This window comes from Artibeus jamaicensis, unplaced genomic scaffold (assembly GCF_021234435.1).
Source record: "Artibeus jamaicensis isolate MK-2021 breed Jamaican fruit bat unplaced genomic scaffold, CSHL_Jam_final contig_354, whole genome shotgun sequence".
NCBI classification, from domain to species: Eukaryota; Metazoa; Chordata; class Mammalia; order Chiroptera; family Phyllostomidae; genus Artibeus; species Artibeus jamaicensis.
In genome coordinates this window covers 10,241,394-10,248,522 of record NW_026521803.1, presented here as the reverse complement: position 1 = coordinate 10,248,522, position 7,129 = coordinate 10,241,394, and the positions used below count along the sequence as shown (strand labels likewise).

Here is a 7,129-nt window from a genome sequence, read left to right as displayed (position 1 = left end):
TAAGAGATCTGCCATATGACCTCTCCCACGTAATACAAACTGGCCTACATGTTCTCAATGGGTTTCTAGATTTAAATTGATTATAAAACTACAGTCCCTTAAAAACGGTACCTATTTATTAATTTTTCATTACGAAAAAACACGTTCATTAAAGACACTGAAAAATACAAGTTGAAAAACTTTATTTGCTCAAATTTCCTTTCTCTTCTAGTTGTGCGTATTTTTTAAAAGTTGTTAATTATACTAGACTTTAAACCCGCACATTACAGACTGTCTTAACTCCTTTAGCTAGACCTCTTGTGTACCAAGACCGAAGAGGAGGTGGACTCTTTATAAAAAAAAGATTTGATGGGGGAGGGGAGGAAGCGAAGGACATTTTGTAAATACGGATCTCCTCAAGCATCCCTCACTCGTATCAATCTTGGACCAGGGAGAGCTCCAGGGAACATTAAGTCCATCCTTTGTTGTGTGAGAGAAAAAGGGCGTAGCTAATTTACTCTGCCAATTAAATTCCCATGGGTAAAATCGCAACCAAAGCAGAAAAGAAAACAAATCTGGGCAGCTGGGTGATGTATCTGTTTAATACCAGACTTCCAGAGCATTAACCCAGTATTTATATTTCCTTCGGTTTGACGCGGGAAGCCGGGCCTGCCTCTCCCCGCCACAACTCCTCTGCGAAATCATCTGTGTCCTCCGCGACGGGTCGGTCTCTTCTTTCGGGTTGTAGTATCACGGGAGGAGCGCGGAGGCTTTGCTCCGCCTCTCAGCCGTTGGCAAAGCCTGGAAACGGCTTCCTGGGTCCAGGAGGGACTGGAGCGGACGGGGGGCGGGGCGTGCCATGTTGGGGGCGGGGCTGCGGGAGCGCGCTCCGCGAGGCCAGCGAGCCGGTCACGTGCCGCACCGGCCCTGCGCAAATTACGCGGCGCGGGCGCGCGCGCTCGTGGAGCTGGCTGCGGGGAGGGGCGGAGCCACCACCTCGCGGAACGATGTTCAGCTACCTCTCGCTCCACTCGGTGCCTGGCGCTGGGATCCGGGAGCGTGTGTCTTCCCGGGGCCCTGAGTCCTCGAGAGTGCGAGCCGGTTGACCTCTGCTTCATCGTCGTGGGGCGAGCAGACAGGAAGCCTGCGGTCGTGGCCCCCATACCGGGAGCTCTGGTAGTCCGGGTGACAGCGTAGGTCAGTTTCCGAGGCCAGTTTCCAGGCGGGTGGGTTCCACCCTGCCTGGTGCTGGGGGGAGGTCTGTCTGCGCCTGGCAGGGGGAGCGTGCAGGTCTCCCGGGAGTCTCCGAGGAAGGTCCGAGCACTGGCGTAAAGATGCTGGGCTCCAAGACAGGGTTCGGCTTCCTGGCGGCAGCTGGGTGCTTCAGAGCTGCTAGGAAGTTAGGAAGCTACTTTTAAAGTAGCAAGATGTTGGCATTTGTGCACTTCCACTCGCGTTGCTACGACCTGGCGCTGGTGCCAGATGCGTCCCCTACTAAGTCATCAGCTGCGTGCTTTTTTGTAGTACTTTGATGTGTGCATCGTAACTTTTAGTGTCATATTAACGTGAGGAGGACTGATTCGCAGTGGAAGTCACGAGCTGTTCATGTGACTGTTCTCACAGTGTACAAAGTGGTTAATTCGACAAGCATGAAAGACTCAAAGGGATTGAGAAACAATATGAAAGATTGCAGCAGCACAATAGAAAAGAGTCATTAACTTGGTGTGCCTATTGATTGACAGGGTTTTCCTGATTTTGTTAATGTTAGTTTTCAGTTGCCAACATTGTGGTGTTATGCAGACTGTATTGTGAAGTAGAACTGTTGGTATTTTGATACTAATTTAGCTTAATTAAGGCTGAATGTTGCAAATTTAGCCATTAGGCTTTTGTGGATAGTCAGTAATATAATTAAATCAGCTTTAAAATCAGTGATGGGTTTTCCCTGAAAACTTAAGCCTTAGCATTGTACGATAGTTGATGCATTATGGATATACAGTTCGGAATAGCCTAACCCCTTCAGCCATCATTTAGAAAATACTTTGTTGATTTTTTTTTTTTAGGGTGAGCTGTATTTACATTCTAACCATGATACAGTAACATTTTTCCTAGCCAGTGTAGTAGGTTTATTTTCTGAATTACCCAGCTGAAAATGTGAAGATCTCTGTATTAATTATAGAATAGTTACAAAATACACACTCTTTGCATCTACTAGTTCTAAACTATGGACTGAATCTACAGTTTACAGAGGAAATGGGAGAAAACTGTTAGTAACATTCCTTTTAAAAGGTAACTATTATATATGTCCTTTTCTCCCAGGCATAGCAATTGATATTAAAATTAGAAATTAACTGTTGTAAGTTGAGTAGATTTATCTGAAGCAGTTGTCCTATCTCACTCAGTACAGGGTTTTGCCAAAGTCTGCTTATCAGATGACACTTACTAAATATCTCCTTGTTCATCAGCAGAAATTTGTGGTGGTGGCTTAATTTCTTGGTGGTGGAGGCAATTTCTTGTCTCTGGAGGCAGATGTCTTGCAGGTATTATTCCAGCAGTATTTACACCTGTAATTCAGAGCAAGTAGATGTTACTTGTGTAAAAACATTGCTCCCTACTCTTCCCCCTAAAACAAAGGAAATGATAAGTTGTTTACAACCAACAATTAAGTAGAAGAATACAGCCAGTTTCTCTTGAGCAATGACATAATGCAATGTCTATTAAATTAAATAATTTCTCCTTGTGTCTTTATTTGGCATAGAGATACATCTATATCACATTTCTGTGTCATGGCAATTTCTTGCCTCTTGATATTGATAGAAAGTGAATTTTGTACATTATATGTAGTCACTGAGAAAAGTGGTCAGTAGAAATTAGAAATCAGCTTAACTAGTAACACATGGAGGCGAGAGACTACGGTAGCAAGTTGCACGTGAGAAATTTGAAGTGGTTGTGAACCTTGTCAGTTTTTTCAGGCCAAGCCTGATGGTAATTAGAACTTTATTGATGACTAGTAATTTTTTTCCCGTTGTAGAAAGAGATCAGGTGTTAGTGGAGTAGGCTCCAGCTTATATAATTTCACCAGAATTCATTAATGAGTTGTCAGAAAGATAGTTATGCATTCTGTGTGGCATATATTGATGATCATAATGCCATATAATTATAGGATGTTTTCGATTCCTAGAAATGTTTTTTTCTTATTTACCTGACCTCGCCCACTAATAAGGCAGGCAAATATAATAGTTTTAACAACAACAAAAAGATATAGTTTTAATTCTTTCAGTAAGAGGTTGTAATAGGTCACTTACTGTATCTGAGTTCTTGGATTCATTAGCTGGCAAATAGGAAATTGCTGTATAGTGAAAGCAGTCTTTTACCAGTACATTTTCCTATCATATGACAGTGGAAAGTAACCACATGGTTATTATTTTCTTTAAAGTCTCCCTTTAAAGAGAAACTTATGGGTATATGGTGTGTAACTGGTCAGTATTATACATTAGTTTGGAAGATAGTTTTCAAATGTGAAATAAAAATGGGAAACTTTTAAATACATGTTGTCTAAAATTTAATGACTTTCATCATGAAAATGTAACATTTAACTTTTTTAGTATTTTTATTACCCCAAACTAGATTTATGTAATTTGTGGACTTTTCTGCCCTTTGCTTTTATGGATACCACCTGTTTTGAAATAGTAGTTAATAGCGTTCAGAATCAGGTTGAAATTCAAATCAGGAGTGTGTCTAAGGGTTACTTCTTGGTTGTTGAAGCAGATAAAAATGTATAGCAATCTAAGGTTAAAGAGTTTCATAAAGCAAAGCCACAAAGCTTATTTAATATTCACCAATTTTGAGGAATATTCGAATTTTCAACTGAAAAAAGATAAAAGATAAATGTCCAGCAAGTAGGATTGTTCTTTAACTGCGTGCTTGGCGTCCGAGTCAGTGCGGCTGTGTGCCGAGTATGAAAGAGGAGGTAAGGTAAAAATGTCTAATGCAAAGTGAATAATAACCCGGTATAAACATTTTTGCCTTGACTTCAATGGTTTGTTAACTGTAGTATGAAACACACAATTCTAGCCCATTGGAGATGAGGCTCTTAATCTGGGCACAAAGTCTCTTCAAGGAAGCTAGAGGAAAAGTTGCACTGAATTAAAAATGAAATGATTTTTAATTTAATGTTTTATTTTTAAAAGAAAGAATGAGTGTTTCCTAAAATAGACTTTATAATTTGCTTCTGTTTTCCTTAAATTGTCATGTTTTGGATATGTCATTTTAGTTAGTAAATAAAGCTTCTTAAAATGGGTTCAAGTCATAGTTCAGAGTCAACTTCCTCAGTGCTCAGTCATGCACAAAAACTAGGATCAGCAGCATTTAGTTTTAGAGGCTGGTTTGAGTTTTATGAAACGGATAGCATTGCTATTATTTCACCTCCTGATTAAAAATTCTAGATTCTAATTGTGGCCTTACTGCCATACAACACTCAGCAAGTAAATTTACCTTTGTACTTTTCAGTTTCTTCATGTCTAAAATCAGGGTTAAATGTGAATCTGCCTGCTAATGTAGAATTTCTAAAACAAAATGCATTAAATTGTGTTATCACAAATGTCCTAGTTTTTTATGTATACACATATGTGATGTGCGTATACACCCATACACCTGTTAGAGAACTTACCGTTTTTAGGAACAGGTATAATTGAGAAGAAAATTTATTTTTTTGCTGTTGCCATGATTTTACATAGTTACTTTAACTTTTAATATTTTCCTCATATTAATACAGTATAATATTGGAAAAACTCCACCGCAGTGAGCAGCTAGTTGCTGCTTTGGAATACAGTGCTAACCAAGCACACTATAGATTTTTAAAACTTTAAGCTTAATTTGTAAAATATATGTATTCGTGCGCTGGCTGGTGTGGCTCAGTGGATTGAGTGCTGGCCTGCAAACCGAGGGGTCACCCATTTGTTACCCAGTCAGGGTACATGGCTGGCCAGGTCCCTGGTGGGGGGTGCTGGTGAGGCAACCACACATTTATGTTTCTCTCCCTGTCTTTCTCCCTCCATTCCCCTCTGTGTAAAAATAAATAAATCTTAAAAAAAATATGTATTTGTTTATAAATGCATTTAATTTTTCTCATGATTTAAACTCCCAGTATACAGTGTGTTTCAAATCTTCAATGTAATACCAAGGGTAAAATCAGTATCTGAGAATTTAAAAAATAATCACAACTTATAATTATAACAGTTTTTGAATAATTAGGCTCCTTTTGGCTTTGGCAATTGTAAGAGCCATATATCCCATACTTCCTGACTTTTTTTTTCAAATTATATTTTCTTAATTATGCTATTACAGTTGTCTTGATTTTCCCCCTTTGCTCCCCTCTACCCAGCAGCCTCCACTCCCTCAGGTAATCCCCCCTCCCTTGTTCATGCCCACAGGTCACGTGTGTAAGTTCTTGGGCTACTCCCTTTCCCAAACTGTACTTTACATCCTTGTGGCTACCTGTTTGTACATTTAATCCCCTCACCTCTCACCCATTCCCCCACAGCCTCCCTCCCATCTCTTTAACTCTAACTGTTGGCATTTTAATTGGTGTATCTTGGGGTGGCCTCTTTGCATCCATCTTCCTCAACTCTCTGTGCTTCCTGGACCTGCATGTCTGTTTCCTTCACCAAATTAGGGGAAATTTCTTTCATTAATTTTTAAATAGATTTCCAATTTTTTACTTTTTGTCTTTTTCTAGCACCCCTATGAAGCAAACGTTGGATTGCTTAAAGTTGTACCACACACTGCTTATACTGTCCTCATTTTGTTGGATTCTCGTCTTTTCTTGTTCTAATTGGTTGTTTTTTGCTTCCTTATGTTGCAAATCATTTAATTTGTAGCTTCATACATTCTACTGATGTTTCCCTGTAAATTTTTAATTAGTGTATGCTTTGTTTCTGACTGGATCTTTTTTATGCTATTGAGGTCCTCACCAAGTTCCTTGAGCATCTTATAAACAGTGTTCTGCTTGAAAGCAAAACAGTGTTTTGCATCTAATAGATTGCTTATCTTCATTTCATTCAGCTCTTTTTCTGGAGTTTTGATCTGTTCTTTCATTTAGGCCATGTTTCTTTGTCTCCTAATTTTGGCAGCCTCCCTGTGTTTGTTTCTATGTATTAGGTAGAGCTGCTTTGACTCTGTGCCTTGGTAGTGTGGCCTAACATAGTAGTTGTGTCCTATAGGGTCCAGTGGCACAACCTTCTCTATCACCCAAGCTGGGTACTGGAGGTGAGCCCTTAGTGTAGGCTGAGTACACCCTCATCTTGTAATTGAGCCTTGGTTGCTGTTGGCAGGTCAATGGGAGGGATTTACCCAGGCCAGTCAGCTGCAATGATTCATGGGGGCAACTTTGCCTGCAAAGTCCCCCTCTGTCCACCACAGATTAAAGTGAAACTACCAAGACATGATCTGCTTGGGGGGGAGAGGTGGCCAATCTCTCAGAGGAGAAAAGCTAAGAGCCCCTTCCTCAATGGCTTTTATTGGGTTGTAATATACAGGAATACAGGCGGTAAGGATCAAACAGTAGATAACATTTCAAAGAAATCTGAGGGCTTAGTCTGAGTCAGTGTCTGTCAGGAAGAGAGTTTTGCAGAAACTTTGGGAAACATACTCATTTCCTGCTTGGGCCCTTATCATGAGAATGAAAGTACTCTTAGCAAAGCAAGCTTCATAGGACTTTAGGAACTCTTTCTTATGCCCAATCACCCCAGATCTTGCTCTAGCTGACAAGGGGCTGTACCGCCTCCCCCATCATAGGTTTTCAGGCTTAAGTGGATTTGAGCCAGGAAGCGCTTCTCCCAGAGGACATGGGGACTTGGGCTATGTCAGAATAGCTGGGCAGTGAGGGTCCATCACTCCCTCTTTGTTGCAGCCCCTGAGTCCTTCCATGATGGCCTCCCAAGTGATTATGTCTGGCTTAGGTTGCCCCTCCTCTGAGGGGTCTTACCTGTCATGGACTGTCTGACCACCTGTTGGGGGCAGGGGATGAAGCAGAAGCAGCGTTGCTGCCAGAGACAAGCTTTGTCTCCTTAGTGGCTTGCATTCTGGAGGTCGCTCACTCAGCCTTAGCCATGGGGGGCAGTTACAACTCCTGAAACCAAGCAGAGCGGTTCCC

At 41.2% G+C, this 7,129-nt stretch overlaps 1 protein-coding gene across 2 annotated transcripts in view; it reads left to right on the top strand.

The window, feature by feature from the left end:
• The first annotated feature begins 1,090 nt into the window (after positions 1-1,090).
• OSBPL1A (oxysterol binding protein like 1A) overlaps positions 1,091-7,129 on the top strand; it is a 211,983-nt gene continuing 205,944 nt past the window's right edge. The window contains exon 1 of one of the 2 annotated variants that reach the window (XM_037134083.2): positions 1,091-1,176. The gene's annotated coding sequence lies outside the window, so the exon portion shown is untranslated. The remainder of the gene's footprint in view (positions 1,177-7,129) is intronic. The other variant, XM_053664391.1, reaches the window with a different exon arrangement.